This window comes from Thunnus albacares, chromosome 8, assembly GCF_914725855.1.
Source record: "Thunnus albacares chromosome 8, fThuAlb1.1, whole genome shotgun sequence".
Taxonomy (NCBI): Eukaryota; Metazoa; Chordata; class Actinopteri; order Scombriformes; family Scombridae; genus Thunnus; species Thunnus albacares.
The window spans coordinates 2,376,229-2,392,802 of record NC_058113.1 but is presented as its reverse complement, the minus strand read 5'-3'; the positions used below and the strand labels follow the sequence as shown (position 1 = coordinate 2,392,802).

Here is a 16,574-nt window from a genome sequence, read left to right as displayed (position 1 = left end):
AAATCCTTTATTACTAACATGAATTTATAGCTGCCTAGATAATATTATGTTACTTCTACAAACTATGTAGAGTCACTGTAGTTATTCTGTTGGTTATAGATTTATTCATTTTCTATAAGGCATAAAATCATCCAAGTGTATTCCAGCATCATATAATCATGTAAAAGCATCTTTTCCACACTGTGAACTGGTTACATGGTTGGAAATTCACTCATAAAACCAGCCCACTCAGCAGAAACTGAACCACTTGACAAGGTCACTGAATAACCAATCCCTGACCTCTGTAAGGTACTCTGGTCAAACCACAAAGCCACAATGACTCAGCAGAATGGCAGCCAATCAGATTAAAGCGCCCATCCTCCTTGCCCTGACCCAGAGGCGGCACAAAGCTGAGGAGATGCAGCCAAAGATTACATTAAACACATTTGTACTAAGTTGTCTGCCCTGCTGTTCAGGAGAGGACTGTATATTTGTATTTCTCAATCATGGCTTACCACAATGATGCAGACACCAATAATACCATCACAGATTATGTAGAGCAGTGATGCATTGTGTACAGCAGGGCACATTACATATATATACGATTTGAAACTGATGAGTTGAATATGGATTCTTCTTTTCCTTAAGATGCTAAATAATTTAATCCCCAACAAACACATTTACAAAAAGTGTGTTATTCCTTTAAGAACCAGATCAGTGTGAATAAGATTAATCTTCTCATCCAGATGCACGGTGCTGGCAAAAAGCAGTCCTTGTAAGCATAAATGACATTAGCCGAAAATATTATTCAGCAAAAAAGCTAGTAACTACAGCTGTCAAATATGCTCCATTTACACCTGTGATCTGTATCCAGATAATAACATGTGATCATGGCCCTTTGCCTTTACACCTAGTATTAATTAACATGACCAACACCAGATGGTTTGTCACACAGAACCAACTGAAAAGTCATCCATGGAAACTGTTTGGATAAGGGCAGGCACTTTCAAAAAATACCTGGCAGGTGATTGGATGAACCATCTATCACTGTCTTACCTTGCAAGGCAGCTGGATTTGCAAGATCGCACAAGAATCCTCATAGGACGCTGATTGGTCCGAACCAGTGGTACCGACACGTGCATAACTTGAAGCTTGACAAGATGGATTCTCGCGTGATCTTGTGATGTCATGATCTTGTGAATCCAGCTGCCTCGCAAGGTGAAGTATTAATAAGCATTCTTGTTATCTTGATTCTGCCTGGATCGTGATTGGATCTAAATATATTCATTAGATAGGCATAGCTAATGGACGCTATTTTCCATTAGCTCATGGTGTGTCCCAGGTCAATTATGAAGTGATGCAAAATACTCTTTAAGGACAGCTCTGTGACAAACAGAGACAGCTGAAAGCATGTGTAGTCTACTTTTAGTAGTATGTTTTTTTTTTTCTTGATCCAGATAAGATGCCTTTATACAGATTACATGTTAATACTGTTAATGTAGTTAAAAGAACAATATTTCCCTCTGAAAGGTAGTAAAGTACCACCAAACATGTACTTAAATCCAGTACTTGAGTAAATGTACTTGGTTACTTTCGACCACTGGAACATTAACATGCTTCTTGCTGTTGGGCGCTGTAAATGCTAGCTATGTATGTTGTGTGTCTGATGGAGAGGAGATTCCTGTGCAACACCGAATGTTTTTAATCCTGCTGCTGATCAATGAAACGCATACTCACCACACTGTAAAATATTTGACGTTGAGTTTACAATAAATTACTGGCTACTATTTGCATTACTTTCACAGTAAAGTACTGTGACATTTTCACAGTAAATTAATGTAAAATGACAGTCCGACAGTCCGACTTCACAGTCCGCCACGCCATCAACTTACTGTCATATAGCAGTATGTTGTTGTAGAATTACTGTATTGCACTGTACCTTTATAGCAAATTACTGTAATATTAGAACATGGTCCTGCAGAGTTACTGTATTGAACTGTGATTTCACAGTAAAAATGCCTGCCAGATTATTGATATAGCATTATGCTTTTGTATAATTAGAGAACATTATGTAAAAGTTATGCAACTCAGTAGCCAGTAATTTACTGTAAATTTACACTTAAAATAACTTTGAAAAATACTGCAAAATTTGACCTGTTCACAATTTTTTTCAATTAACCCACAACAAGCCTACGACATTAAAAGGTTAGATTCAAATAGCGACACAAGTAAAATCAGTTTAACATACTTATTTTGCAATTTTATATACATTTTACAGGTCAGTGTTTCTACTGCAGAACAATGCAATTATTTTGGTAGATTGACCTTGCAAAGTCTTAAAAGCTGGAACATTAATAATAATCATTAATTCATACTTGAGGCTGGTTTAACTCCCAAATTTTCTGTTTTCAATTTAGAAAGGCATTTACCAACACTAAAAATATTAACTATGAATAAACCCACTTGATTTGTTTAATGCAAAATGCTGAAGCCTTTTATTAGCTTTAGCTGACTTTTGAAATTTTTGCACAGAATGACTATAGATTCTGTCCCCCATCACTTACATGGGAATTGCTTTAGAATCTCTTCTCTTCCAGAATGGACAAAGGGAACAATTACAACAACCAATAACTTTTTCAAGATACATGAGGACATGTCAGTATTGTTTTATAACAGACTTGAAAAACATGAACCTATTCTTTAAGACCTGATGCTGGGCAGCGTAAAATGTGCATGTCTGGAAAGAAATTGATAACAATATAGTTCCCTGCTACTAAGCCTGAAATATTCATTAAAAGAAAAATTCAAAGCTGGGAATATGATGGTTTCTTAAAACTAGGTCACCTATGTTGTAGAAATATGCAATTATTTTTTAAATTTGTGCCTTATGACTAAAGAAAAAATGAGAGAAAGGCTGTAGATTCCCCATACCACTCTTAAGGGTAATCCTACAACAACCAGAATGCATTGCACGCTTCCCATCCGTTCTGTTCTGTCAGACTGACTGACTTTACTGACGATGTTTACGGCCAGTAGAGTGGCCGTTTAGCAATGACAAAGTAAGTGAGCAGTTATAGCTCTTAACTGAGACTTATTTTCATTAATAAAAAGTTTTTCCTCATCAAGCCTGGATATATCACACCAGTGTGAAAGTATCATAAAACAAACGGCGTGCTGGAGTTAGTTCTGTTGATCAATGCAAACTTAGCAAGAGCTGTAATGTTACACAAGCCTGAATGCTGCCAGAGCTGCCGTCAAAAGCCTCCGAGTCTGACATCTCCATTTCAGCTTTTTTTGAGAAACAATCATGGATGAAATGGTGAAAAACTGCAAACGCTGTTTCTTTTATCGTTTTGGATGACGAGGAGCTGGACCTGATTGTGGTCAAATCTGGATGCAACTGCATTAACGTTAAAGTTGCTGTTGCTCTGTATTCAGAGTTAAAGTCCAATGTAGTATTCGCCACAAAGTTTGTTGCTGTGTGGAGTTTTCTGCTCTGTCTCCATTCTCTCTGCACCGGACATTGGTCAATGGTGCAGCCACCTGTCTGGCTGCAGGCTGCCGCTGTAACACATTATTATTGATCCCACTACTTTTCTTGGCAAGACACGCCATGCTTAGCATTCAAGTGCTAGGATTGGCCAGGCATGCATGCTCGTGCCACTAGCTATTTCCTGGCTGTATGTTCAGTGGGTGTCTGGTGTTGAGCAATGGGAAATATTCATTTTAAAGGTTTAACAGTTTGAGTCAAGCACAGAGGCTGTATTATGTGTAGCTTGGAAAATAGCGATATGCAGTTTAAGGGACATTTAGGAGGACTGCACCATCCACCAGCACCGTCCGCTCTCACCCAGCTCCCAGCACCAACACTGCACCGGGCTACTTCTTCTTATTATTGGACAGTGCAAACCTCTGAAATGTCCCGAAACTGCATTTCAAATGTTAGTTCTCAGCAACATGTCTATCTGTTCTGTGGCGCGCTGTGGTCAGTGAGCGGTGGTGCAGCCCCCCAGTGCAGCGGCAGCAGCAGTCCTGGGAAAAGACATCTGACAAGGAGGAAAGAAAAATTCAGTGCTCCATATCGCTATTTTCCAAGCTACACATAATATAGCCCCTATGCTTGACTTAAACTGTTACCTCATAGTCCTTCAGAATTTATGTTTCCCAGACACCCATTGAACATACAGTTAGGAAATAGCAGGCTAGCAGCGTGAGCATGGGCGCCTGGCCAATCCTACTGCTGGAATGATACGTAGGGCTTGTCGCTTCCTCCTCCACACTGTGTTGTCTCTGATTCCATAGCACAATATTTGGCCTTGTAACATGAAACTAGCATTTTTCCAAATATACTGATATTTAGTAGTATAATATTTTAGTGTTTAGTGTTTTACTTTTCCCTATAACTGGCATAACATGGTAACATGAAGTGTTTTAGGAGATCCTAACCGTCCCTGAAGGTACCACTACTGATATAGTCTGCAGTTCTTCCTTGCCCCCAACTATATCACTGTACACATCAAATGACAGTGCTGGTGCTGGAAGAACAACACATTTTGCAGCCGCATCCCAGAGACACAGAGAACATTAAAATCAACTTCACATTATATCACTAATTCAGATAGGTAGAATTATGGTTGAAAATTGGCAAAGTGGTCCTTTAAAGACACAAATAAGCATCAGAAAGGCATATAAATGACTGAAAAAGGAAGAATTAGCTAATATCCAATAATATTTTAGCAGTTTTTCTGCAACCTGTTCTGTCTTGTTTTTACAATCAGTAAACACTAATTGAAACTGAAGCTTAGTCCAGGTTTGCAAACTCTTATGCTTCTGAGTCTTTTTGGTATGGAGTGATGGTTAAACTAAGCAAATTATTTTTTTTACAGTTATACACAGGGCTGTAATGGAGACTAAATGCACATAAACGCCGTTTAGCCACCTCTCAAATTCTGAAATAGTAGCCATATAGCAGCCATAACTTTACAGCTGTTAAAGGCTCAGACCAGATCTCTACCGCAGCTCCTGTTGTATCTTCTAGGAGCCCTCGTTTTGTTTTCCGTTTGAACGTAGTATCCTTGTATGAGACATGGAGACATCTGCTACTGTTAACAAGGGGTGACCAACAATTCACCGCCCACTCCTGCTACGGGGGTGTTTTAATCAAATAAACCCTCCGTGCTGAAGCTAGCAAGCAGACTGGACCCGCTTACATGAGACAGACGAATGAGTCAGAGTTCAGAGGATCATATATGACATTAACTGACATGCAGCATTAAATGACAATGTCAGAAAAAGGACCACAAAGTAAGTAGCTAGCAAAAACTCTTCAGCAAAAAGTGGAGCTAAAGTTTTTTTAAATTGACATTAGTGTTTTAACCGTCCAGTTTATCTATCTGTTGCTGTTGTAGCCTACCTTACAGTAATGTTAATGTAACGTTAGCTTGATAGTTTGGATAGATCGGCTGCTGGTGCATTCCCACTGTGTGTTTTGTCCACAATTTCTGTAATTAACACCATACAAAATAAAGTTCCTCCAAATGTAAAGACATCCCACTAACAAAAGTCAAAGAACAAGATTGAAATCTGCTATTAAATGACATTTCATTTGGGCTCATTGAAATGATTGGATGGGATTATTACAGGATTTTCATTTGATTTATTGATTGCTGTCGGGATGCACAGAGAATTTCAACAAATGCCTCTAAAATACATTAGATACCCTAGCTTTAAGGTAAGTCTATTTTTAAGTGAGATTGTATTGGCTGCATTACATATTGTATGTCGTGATATGACAAATTAGTTGGCAGATTTACTTCATGGTTAGTGCTGTTGTCTGTCCTGCCAGTGCGGTACCCATGAAAAAAATAGTGAAGAACACTGATGTATATATGAGTGACTGTGTGTGTGTGTGTGTGTGTGTGTGTAAACCCTTGTTAGTGCCTTTTAACTTGTGAACATTCAAATAAACGTAGTTTTGATATCGGAAAGAACACATCTTTGACTTTCATTAGTGAACAAACCTGTGTGTCCTTTATTGGATTAATGTATGTCTACTATAGTGTTGTAGTCAGGCTATATCCTTAAATCTGAGACCTATACTCCCGCTCCCACCACATGTGTAAACTGCATACTGTTTTAAACCCAGATGATCCATTGAGTCCAAATATGTGCATGTGATTAAGTGCATGTGCACGTGCACATACGCGTGATTAAGCCCATGGCATCAAAATCTCACTTCAGCCAGGTACCCAAAGTTGGCAACCCTGGCTTAGTCTCACTATCAATCTCTATTGAAGATGTTTTAAGTGAACACTGCTCCAGTAATGTGACTTTATGGAGTATAGCAATCAGGGCTTGAATTTAAGGACCACGCGTCGCCGATAAAAATAGGATTGGGAAGGATGTAAATACATTTTTGGACATATTTGGTAACGTTACAGTGCACAGGGATTAAAATGAAACTGACTGAGTGTTTTGTGTAGCACACATAGTTCTTATTAAACCTCCTTGACAACACACACGCACAAACGTTACTGAGTAACGTTAGCAAGACTCAAGACGTAGCTACATGTCTCCCACTTGCTGCGGCTACAGTCTGAACAGCCAGAGCAGCGTGTTGGTCTGTTGCAGTGTCCAGCCTGAAATCCTCCCACAGCCTGGAATCTACAGAAGGTAAATGCACGTGTGTGTGTGTGTGTGTTTGAGCATTTGTAATACTGTACCAATTCTATGCAGTTTGAAAAAGTTATGCTAATTGCATTTAGTGCGTTAGCATGTTAGCAACAGTACCATAGCTCTCAATGTGGTGTCAACCCGCATTACACTGTATTGATGTGTGTTAGTATTGTTAAGTTAGCTAAGAAAGTTAAAGTTACAGCTACATCAGTATGATGAAGAGTAGATGAGGTTTGTGTTTATCAAAGTGACTGAGGAGAAGGATGTTTGTAATGTCTTTAGACAGAGAGGAGCATTAAAATGTTTTAGTAGGATCTATTTTATGTCTTACACCTACAACACTTAAAAGATTTCTGAGAGATCTTGCTATGAGATTGTTTTTGAGTCATCATAGTGGTCACACACTCCCTGAAGCTTTAAGGGGTTTAGTGCCAGTTGATCATTCAGGGTTCATTCAAGCAAACTGAACAGTGGATTTGTGAAACAGACACACAAAAATAGTCTTATTTAAACTTGAAACCACTCATTTTGACAAAACACGAAAAGAGGAAATCTTGTGCTACACTGAAGTCTTACAGCATGTCTACAATAACATCCTCTTAAAGTCAATCTGTTTCTAATGAATGTACTTATTGGTTGATGTGTCCATGCTGTCTCTTAAACTTTGAGCTTGTCCGTCTGTGGGCCCAAGAAGGACCTGTCTCCGAAAATTTGCACTCTCTGAAGTCTTCCATTCACCAAATCTTTCAACAGTGCCAAATCAGCCATTGTGCATCATTACGCATTGTGATTGCAAACATGTTTTTTGTGTGCACTCCAGGAGTATCATTCAAACAGATGTTTATTCATCATAAGAATGGCTTTTATCCATTTTTGCAAATGAACTCTTCATATATGATACATGAGTGGTAATATTTCCATATGTTTTACACAATGGTATCAATTTCACATTTTCTTGCATTTCATGCTTCTGCCATCAGAGTCGCAGTTTAAATCCCAAAGTTTGCTTAGAAAGTGGTTATTCAGAAATATCTTTCACAGAATGATCGTCGTGCACAATTTCGAACAAGTGCTAGAAAGCTGAATCTTTGCCTCTATCTTAAATCGTCACAGTTATTCCTCTGGTTGCTAACGTTAACATGTCAACATTAAATTCTCTGCTTACCTTAAACCAGCGGTCTTCAGTTTACACAGTTTCCAGTTTCCAGCACTGCAGTAATACTGTGACAAAAACAGCAGGACAGGAGAGAATGCCCTTGGCACAAAAACTAACAGATGATGTTCAAAATGTTCAAAATGAGGCTACAAACTACAGACAGGTGACAAATTGGAGGAAAAAGAGCTAAAAGTCAAGCTAACATTAGCTCTGACCACTGACTGCTGGACAGCTCTCACAAATGAAAGCTACATCACACCTTTTCTTAAAAATTAACAATTAACCCCACAGTAATGTGCGATCAAGTTCAAATTCAAATTTCACAGTAATTTCCTGGGTTAAGTCCACGCCTGCATTGATTTCACAGTGACATTCAGAGTACAGTATTGTGAAATATCACAGTTAAAGCCTGTAAAATGATAATAGTGTAATTTACTGTGAAATATTACAGTTAAATCTTGTGAAATGCTGGAAATAATTTACAGTGCACTACCTGCTGTATGAGACAGAATGTTTCCTTTCTAGTCACTTCCCACCTTCTCTATCAACACACACAACCCCTGACCTGCTTACACACTATTAGAAATTTACATGATATGCTTCAAAAATTCAAGGCTCAGGCTAGAAAAATGACTATAATGATACCAGTAGTAAACAGCAGCTTCTACTGCTGCACCGTGCTTAGCTGTGGCTGTCTCCTCCCTGCCCAAAGGTGGCCAAACAATAGAGAAAAGATAAGGTTCCTCACGCTCCATGAAAAATAAATCAAATGTGCTCTTTGTGCCTGCCCCACTGGACAGCCGTTGAACAGTAGGAAAACATACTAACACAAAACCCTCACACACACAAAAAACATCCTTACTGTGTAGATCATTACAATGTAGCCTAGCCCGTGGTGTTTGTCTCCTTTGTGTATATGTGTGTAGGTGCCAGCCTCTCCATTATCACATTAACGTTTTCACACATAGGTGCACTCAGATGGGACTTTAATCTTGGTGTCTCAGCTGGGTTGAGGGAGCAGATAACAAACTCACATGCTAGATCCCATTAATTGGCTAATTATGATGGCTGGTGGGGAGTGGCTCTGATCTGGAGATGGGATTTAGAGACTGTGTCTCATGCATCTCATGAGTCATGTCCTGTTGATCCATCAACTGTTTTAATGAAGCCTTTAACAGGGCAGCAGCAGGGGGGGCATATTTAAGACATGTTCATGTCTGATCCAAATGAGTAAAATCAAGTAGATATCTTGGAACGTTACAGTCTTTTCAGTGTCAAAGTCCCTCTTTTTGTTTCTATACTTTCACCACAGCTCCAAGGAAACACAAAGAGGGTATTTGATGCTAAAAAGACCGTAAATGTGGCAGATATCCACTTGATATGACTAACTCAGACTGTTCAAGCCTCATATAAGCTTCAGATAAACCTTTAAACACATTTTTGCACAAAAATTGTGAACCCGTCCTTTAAGTCAGTTCAGGCAGACCGCTAAAATCTGTTTCATTTATGATTCACCATCACTGGTCTGATTCACCAGCTGCTGACTAGTCACATCTAATCAGAGTTCTCAAATTTATGACCAGATAGTTCTCATTATTAATATATGGTTACATTAGCCTTCCTGGTGTTGGGTGATAAGGCCTGGCTTGCAGTAAAAGGTGTTGGATGGAAGTTGAGGTCAAGGGTCTGTGCAGGACAGTCAAGTTCTTCGATACCAAACTGTGAGAACCATTTCTTTATTGAGCTGGGTTTGTGCATTGGGCCATTGTCCCAAAACTCTCACCACAAATATGGAAGAAAACTGTTGTCTAAAATATCATTGTATACTGATGCATTACGATTTCCCTTCAGAGCTAATCGGCCCAAACCATGAAAAACAGCCCCATACAAAAGTGTAAAAAAGTACGTGGAACAGATGTCCTTTTGGTGCTATAGTGTATTTTATCCTGAACTATTGTAGATCCATAAGACTCAGACTGTAGAAAAACAAGAAAATCTCCTTGTAATTTTTGTGAAACCAGAATATTTCAGATGACTTTAATCTAACTGTATAATGGAGGATAGAGATGTTTAGATGAAGCTATCTGGTATATTTTCATTACAGTATTTTCCAATTTTCAGAAGTTCACATTTTATTTGGATAGTGACTAGGATATTGACACTATAATGTGCTAATGGAACATAACAGCATTTCAGTGTTGTTCACACTAGTATGAAAAGCACACTAGTACACATAGTATAGGAGCAAAGTATAGGAGGCTTTAGTTTTTGAGATACCCCTACCTGAGCTAGAGCAAAGCATAACCATGTTTTTTTCATTTCATGTACCAAAGACTTTTGTTTTATCATAAAAGTACGTTATTTGACTATTTCACTTTACCCTCTAATGTCACCAGCCCCTAACAGGTAGCTAGTGCAGCCATCACTTCAAACAGACAAATGCAATGGGGCTCTATTGGTGTAAATGTGTAAAGAGAAGGACACCTTAGATTAAGCCAAAAAACAAGAAATAATATATATTATGTATAATAATAAACATTTCTTTATCATTCTAAATACATTCTTTCTTTATATTTTATGTTATATTTAAATAACATATACTATGAGACAACAGGCTGTGTGACACAATATTTTCATGATTTAATTTAAAATTTTGCCTGAATTCATAAAATCAAAGATTAATTATAAATTAAATCATAAATTAATAATAAATTACATACAGTATAGAAATACACTGAGGTACTCCATATTATATATTGCCTAATTTTGTTTTTCCATTCAAATCAGTGATATAAAGATGACATTTATCCTACTATTTATCATTCCTACTTTTATGATTTAGCTAGTTTCTCCATAGGATATATTAAATAAAGTGATATTCTTCATACTATCCTACTAAGTAGGACACAATTAACATAAAGGTTACAATTTCATATGGCTTTAGTTTTTGCTGGTGTCGGTGACCTCTGTTTACAATGTCCCATAAATTTGAGAGGAGTAAGACTACTAAAAGTGTGTTTGCTTTATTGACACACTCACAAAAAAGGTGGTATCCTTCCGGAGAAGAAAAAAAAGATAAGATGTTTTTAAGTAGCCTGTTTAAAACCACAGAAGAAGGAAAATGTTCCCATGGATTAGCAACTAACAGTTAGCTAGTTGGTTCCCAGCTTACGGTATATCAACAGTAAAGCATGTTACTTGTAGACTGTGTGCATCCTAAATGTGCTATATTTTATGATACTTATCAGGGTAACATCAGGAAACATCAGTACCATCTTTTGTTTCTATTGATGTTAGCAGGGGTGTAACACAAAATTCTGGACCCTGTTCATAGGCATTCTCTATGGGCCCCTCCCTGCATCCACAGTTATTCATATCTTTGTGGGCCCTCCTCACATGAGGTCCCTGTACACTCAGTCCCCTTTCCCACCCAGTCCTATGCCCCTGAATGTTAGCGTTAGCACTCAGTATTAGCATTAGTGCTACTATCCGGTAGCCTTGCCTAATGCTGAAGTGAGGACACCAAGCTTACATGATGCATGATGTCTAGGTACATAAGTTTTACATCTCACTTAGATATAAACTGTAGAGACATGACAGACATCAATGTTCATGTTCACTCTAAGACTGAATGTGTAATGTAGTAATATGCAGTGCTTCATGTCCATCTGTAGATTATGAAGTTCCATCTGGAGCAACAAGATGGAACCACCAGCTGATGAGTCTGACATACTGAACAGCAAAACTGTATCATCTGTTCCAAACCATTAATTCAAGAATGTAGGCCTTATGTGAAGAATCCAATGTATGAGGGACTAAAAAAAGTTATAGACTGGGCCGAGCTGAGAGATGATGAAGTCCACAAATGCGTTTCTCTGCACAAAGAAGATATATTGGGTTTCAAATCTAGGTTTCTGTTTTACAAATTATGTAGAGCGTCATACACTACTAAGATGGACATCAAAGGACCTGATGCAACCAGAAATCAGAATGAGACTTCATCTACACCAACCACATTATCTGGAAGACTAAGTAGGGAGGACATGATTTCATTCAATGAGGAGACTGCTTCATTTGCAGGAAAGACCATGTAAGACCAGTGCCTTACCTCAATCACCACTAGAACTGGCAAGAGCACCAGAGACAAAGTGCTACATGCAGCAGAAGAGAGAGCAGATGAACAAATTCAGCTTCGAATGCTGGCATATCAAGATCTTTCTGCTTTTGATGCTAAGTATCATTGATGCTGTCTGGCACATCACATCTCTGGTAGAAATGTGGCCGCAGCTAAACGAAAGCATCTAAGTGAGTAAAAGGTGTCCACCCATGACAAGGCCTTCCATGCACTCATTGAAGAAACTAGGAAAATCAGATTTGGTTTGCTCAGCCAATTTACCCATTGGCCTTGCTATGAGGGAGGCTGTTTTACTCAAAGAAAAGGAAACAAAGGTGATACAGTGAATTTGGAATGCCATCCAACAATGTCTGAAACTCACATATTACACATGGCAGAAGGTATATTGAGGAAAACCATGGCAGAGGTAAAGGCTTTTATGAGAGCAAGAACATCTGTCTTTTCATTCATATCAGGATTATTTGACCAACATTGTCTATGACATTATGAACTGGTGTGCGGATAAAAAATGCACATACAACTGTCCAAACATGTGCGGAGCCTTCATCAATGGGAACTCTCTGTGTAATTGCAATCTGCAAAGACACCATTGCACAACGCTGCCAGATGCACACCCTCATAACACTAGGGCTTCCCATTATGAAAATCATGAATATGGAAGCAAGGCACTCATCAGTGAGTTAAATGCAGTGGGTCACTGTGTTTCATACAATGAAGTCAGGCAGTTTCTCACATCTGTCTCTGCTGTCACAAGGAATGAGGGCACCTATATACCCACTGGCCTCAGTGGAATCTCAGACCCTGGTATGATTAATGCTGCAATTGACAATTTTGATAAAATAAGGAAAATCTGGTAGGAAAGCAGAGCACTCATGTGATGGCAAGTTACAGACAAAGTCAGACCACAACAGAGGTCCATGGTCTTGCCAGGTTTCCATAGAAGTCCCTTTCTGCCTTGAACAACTACTGTATGATGTAGATGAAGAGGAGCTTCACAGGGAGGCTGAACATATTTGTATAATGTCAGTGTCTAGTCAATTAAGTATTATATTAGTTTGTTTTTCTGAGAAAATGTATGATGGCACAACTAAGTCATGTTTAATTTATTGTTTAGATACTCAAGACCACCCATCAGACCAGAACCTCAAGCCATACATGAGCCATCACAACTTCTGCAAAGAGTGTCTTCTCCACACCAGCTGGAAAGTTAGACACACTATGGAAGCTGGCCTGGATCATCGAGGGGAAAGAACAGCATGTCCCATCATTGTCTGCGTTCATTTTATTCATCACAGATAAGTCACCTCCAGTTGTTGCTGTGTGATATATACCTTTCATGAAAGCTTCACCAACTGATTATTCTACAATCTACACAGCACTGATTTGCCTTACACAGCTCTCTGCACAACTGGGGTAAAAGCATATTCTTGTAACTGCTGACCTTGGAATTTATAGCAAAGCCCTGAAGATTCCTTCTCTTCATGGAAAGGTAACGATGCGATTGGAAAGCATGCACATCACTATGGCTTATCTTGCAAGCATTGGCAAACTCTATGGAGATGGTGGACTGCAAACAGCTGTCAAGGGGGTAAGAAGCTTGAATCCTAGAAGCTCTATTTCGACTCTTGGAGAGCAATGATATCATGGACAGAACAACAAGGACAGGAACAATTAATCTCATGGAACAAATGGGGGATGTATAATATTCACTCCATGCCAAAGACAGGGCATCAACAGAACAACTCATCTAAGAAATCAAAGATCAACACATTGATGAAGTCATTGAGTAAGTTCACATTTTTTCAACAGCAGGAAGTAAGCAGTCTGCCAGCCTTGCTTACTGCTTCTCATGCATGCAAGGAGTGGACCGCTGTTGAGAATGCTGCTGGCAGAGAGAGATGCAGACTTTTAACTTCACTTGAACTTAATGGTGGAAGTTTTACCATGGTTTGAGGCTGCTGGAAGAAACAACTATTCCAAGTACATGCTAATTTATGTTGATGAAATGAGAACATTTCTGCAACAGCTTCCAGAGTTGCACAAGTTCCTGCAAGAAAGTGGCTTTGTTGCACGCCTGTCTGATGAGCAGAGCTTCAACTGTGAGGCAACTGACCAGGCCTGACTTGTAAACATTGTCACCGTTCAAATTGTCTCAAAAATGGTGGCAAAAAGTTTCTCCTGTTTCCTTGAAGTTCATAAAGAAGTGCCTTGCGTAGGACACAAGAACAAAGTTTCTGGGAAATAGAGAAAAGAAAATTACCTGTAAAAAGCACCTGTATCGAAAAACAAGTCTGGACAGCGTCGGATGGACTTTTAAGGAGACTTCTAGCAGTTTCAAGCCAAAGACGTGTTCACAGAGAACATGTTGTCTCATGAGTTAGCTGCTCTACCACCTGCTTTGTTCTATGATGATGGCAGGATGAGAAAAACCTCCAAAGCTGACCCAGCCAAGTAGGCAGAGTTGATTGTGATGAGTTCCACTTACCTGATATAACAGGACCACCTGCATATAGCATAGATGGTATGGCATTACCTCAGAGTCTGAATGAATCAGGGTTGCAGTACACAGAACACCCTCTCAAAAGAATCTTTTCACTGTTATGGTGGAGGAAAAAATTAATTGTGTTGCCATGGTTTTTGACCGATATGACCACCCAAACTACGTCAAGCAAAAACAGACAAAGACATGAGGTTGCAGGAACAACACATGTGATCTCAGGGCACAATAAAGTGTCAAATTACAGGAGGTGCTTGACAAGCAGTGGCAACATGGCTACACTTTCTGCTTTTGTTTTCAATTACATAACCAGCTCAGGTAAACTTAGACTCACTGAGGAACAGACGATCATCTTGGTGGGAGGTTTTGAAGATCCAGAAGGAAAAAAAATGTGTATTTGAACCTGATTGTATGAAATGTATATAGTTTTTGGCTTAATCTATGGTTTGTGTCCTTTTCTTCACACATTTAAACCAATAGAGCCCTATTGTATTTGTCCGTTTGAAGTGACAGCTGCACTGGTTACCTGTTAGGGGCTGGTGACATCAGAGGGTTAAGTGAATAGTCAAATTACCTACTTTTATAAGATAACAGTCTTTGATACATATAAATTACATTTTTTGGGTGACTGGTCTCCTTACTTTAATAATTGCAAACATACCTTTTGGATTTTCTTTTAATTTCCGCCTATAATTCATGTGTGTTTATGTGGATACATTTCAAAGATAGATAGGTAGATAGGTAGCAAAGGTATTGATGAAATGTTTGATTTACTGTATGCAAAAACTGTTTGTGAACATCCAGTCCAAATTTGGTGACATTCTGATTATTATTTCCAGAGATACATGTAAGAAGGCAGACGATGTCCCTTTTGGAGAAACCTAAATTTTCACTACTTTCAGTTTTGGTGAGGATCCAAACATCAACCACATTAACTAATTTTGCAGTAAAATATGTTTATCTGCTGCTGCTGCTTTATGTTATAGTAATGTTAATGTAGCTGATAGTTTGGATAGCTGGACTACTGATGCATTCCCACTGTGTTGTTTGTTCACAATTCCTGTAATTAACACCATACAAGTTAAAGTTCTGCTTCATGCTCTGATAGACTTTTAAAAGGAAGGTTCCAGAGTGAGTGAAAGAATCAGGAGAGAGGAGGCAGAAGTGAGGAAGAATTGCAGGATGTAACATTAATGGTATTGAAAGAAAAACAAGGAGAAAGTAAAAAACTGATTCAAGTAGGAGGAAGGTGCAACTGATTGAACATTTAAATAAATAGTTTAAGGAGGAAAGAGAAACACATAGAGGCAGCCCAGGCATGAAAAATACTGTACACCTGTATCTAGATAAACTACTGTGCTGTAAATATTTTTTAAGGCACAATCTGTTATCCAAACTAAACAACATCCTAACAAGCAAAAGTCAAAGCACAAGATTAAAACCTGCTATAAAAGGACTTACAGATCTCTGAATACAGACACTAACACCACAAAACAACTCAACACGTTTTCTCAAGCTGTTAAGAGGTTGTTGAACTCAGTAACACTAAGACTGACAGATAGTTTCACTTATTAGGAAACAAAACGCTGATTCATCATTCATCCATGAGTCAAAGTGTTGTCTTGATTTGGCTTTCATCTATATTCAGGACCATATAGACAGTGTGAGAATCAAGATTTGTTTTTTAAGATAGACTGATTGATCCATCTATCATCTGTAAGGCCCACATTTATTTATGTGTTGTAAATAAATATTCATAAATAAATAACTATAAATAAATAAATAAACAATATTTCTTTACAATTACAATTCATGTGCACTCATTTCATTTCAGCTCAGTGTAGAGACATACAGCAACACGGACAACCGCCTTACCGCACATGTATGACGACACTGTTGACATCACGTATCCATGACAACCCCGCCGCGCAACAAAACTAGTAGTTTCAGTGTCCCACCCTCTGGAAAAAATCCTGGAGAGAAAGACAGAACTGTGTGTACTGTGAACAAAACTTGGCATGTACATTCAAGACTTAGTGCAGGATGTGTCAAACATATTTGAATGGACACCGCAGTTCATCTAGCTAAAAAGCAAGGAAGCTCTGTCTGTTTGTATGGAAGTGTGTCCTTTG

At 38.7% G+C, this 16,574-nt stretch overlaps 1 long non-coding RNA gene across 1 annotated transcript; it reads left to right on the top strand.

Annotated features, from left to right (window-relative positions):
- The first annotated feature begins 5,615 nt into the window (after window positions 1-5,615).
- LOC122988244 lies at window positions 5,616-14,880 on the top strand. The gene is made up of 2 exons (XR_006404741.1): window positions 5,616-6,651; window positions 13,060-14,880. It is a non-coding gene; the product is annotated as an uncharacterized LOC122988244 (long non-coding RNA).
- Window positions 14,881-16,574: the final 1,694 nt, after the last annotated feature.